The 1,984-nt window shown below is 34.5% G+C and overlaps 1 pseudogene; it reads left to right on the forward strand.

Moving 5' to 3' along the window:
* The first annotated feature begins 409 nt into the window (after nt 1–409).
* Nucleotides 410–1,084, forward strand: LOC113255464 (prefoldin subunit 3-like; annotated as a pseudogene).
* The last annotated feature ends 900 nt before the right edge of the window (nt 1,085–1,984 follow it).

Consider the following 1,984-nt stretch of genomic DNA (forward strand, 5'->3'; position numbering starts at 1 on the left):
AAAAAAATTGTATTAGACTATATGACTTAAATGTCTTTACTTGTAGTACTACTTTAAGGTTTATTTTTCAGTGGTATTATCCCTCAAAATGCATATGAACACATTCATTTGAATTAAAAATGTAAGACTTGTTATTTCTTTAACAGCAAGTCAATCTGATTTGGCTAACTGGGGTAACAAATGAAACCTAATCTTGTAATTAGGTTCAAAGTGGACATTTTCAATAAGCAAGTTTAACCTGCAGGTCTAAGATTTTGACAAAGCATATTTAAATCACATGACATAACAAACCATTTTGTCAAACATACTGTATGGAAAATATGCTGAAATTAGAAATATTTTAATTTTCCCTTGTGACTGTACCAGGTGGTTTCAAGTGAAAAAAATATATAGTTAATGCTTCCCCAGGATGGTGGCTGCTAAGGACGGTTGTGGCTCAGGAGAAGCGGCTGCAGGGTATGGGCGGCAGCAGGGTATGGGCGGCAGCTCCACATAGGGATTCCTGAGGCCATGTTTGTGGAAAATGTAGATTCTTTCATGAAACAGCTTGGGAATGAGACTGCAGCTACAGTAGCTGGATGAACAGTTACCAGAAGTATAAGTTTATGGAACTCAACCTTGCTCAAAAGAAAAGGACCCTGAAAGGTCAAAATCCTGAAATTAAGCAGACTTTAGAAATTCTAAAATACATGAAGAAGAAAAAAGAGTCCACCAGTTCAACTGGAGAACACATTCTTACTGGCGGATAACCTGTATTGCAAAGCTTCAATTCCTCCTACTGATAAAGTGTGTCTGTGGTTGGGGGCTAATGTAATGCTTGAATATGATATTGATGAAGCTCAGGCATTGTTGGGAAAGAATTTATCAACTGCCAGGAAGAATCTTAAGTCTCTTGAGGAAGACCTTGACTTTCTTAGAGATTAGTTTACTACCACAGACAGAAGTGAATATGGCCAGAGCTTAGAATAGGGATGTCAAAAGAAGAAATACAGATGAATCTACCAAGAACAAAGCATAATGCTGGCAATTAAAAATGTGGTTCAGTTTTCCAAATATGTTATTTTAAATACTCCAAAGTTTATCCCTAAAGTTGGCATGACTTTGACTGATTTTTTTTTAACAGCAAGAACAATAATTAAAACTTTAAAAAAAAGATAAACATCATTTTATTATAAAAACAAAATTCGTTTCAAATATTTTATTAAATTAGCAGGATTTTATTATTATTTTTATTTCCAACAAAGTAAATGCTACTTTCATTATCTTTTTTTGTTTGTCATTAAAAAAGCCTTAGCTGAAATGGCTAAGTATGCTATGGAAGCTGAATTCTGGACACTTTTCTTCATTGGCTGGTGTTACTCACTTGATGTGGTTAAACCAGTGTAGAGGTAGGAAAAACAGGTAAGTTTAAATATTTCCAAACTTGTTTTCTTTAGTACATGTGGGGCCTCATGGCTCTCTGTTGCTGTTATTTGTCTTGTATAAATGGATTTTCTTGAATTACTGCTTAGCCAGTAACTATTAAGATATTCTGTACTGTTCGAGAAATGGTCATTTGCCTTCCTAAATAGTAAGAGAGCTATTGAGGCAATGCTTTTTCTTACCCTGCAGAAGTGCACAGTGTCTTTGCAATGCCAACATAAGGAAGATCTTGGCCAAATGAAATAACAACATTCTTTAGCCACTCAAAACTCTTGGCTAAGGCAATTTTATTCTTAACAGTTCTCCAAAACAGCTGAACAAGAGTATTAAAATAAATATAAATCTGCAGTGGTTGAAAAGATTTGTGAGCTTTCTTATTCATGATAAAACCTCATAGAAAGAATAGAAAAATCCCTATGGAAAGCTGTTGGTACAGTGGCTAGCATTAGGTGATAGAGATTCTGATAAAAACACAAATGTGTTATTCCATCTCCATGTAGTACAACACATACTCATACAATGTTTTGTACTCGTATTTCACGATATTAAAACACGGAAGTTA

The sequence above is a fragment of the Ursus arctos genome, unplaced genomic scaffold (assembly GCF_023065955.2).
Source record: "Ursus arctos isolate Adak ecotype North America unplaced genomic scaffold, UrsArc2.0 scaffold_11, whole genome shotgun sequence".
Taxonomy (NCBI): domain Eukaryota; kingdom Metazoa; phylum Chordata; class Mammalia; order Carnivora; family Ursidae; genus Ursus; species Ursus arctos.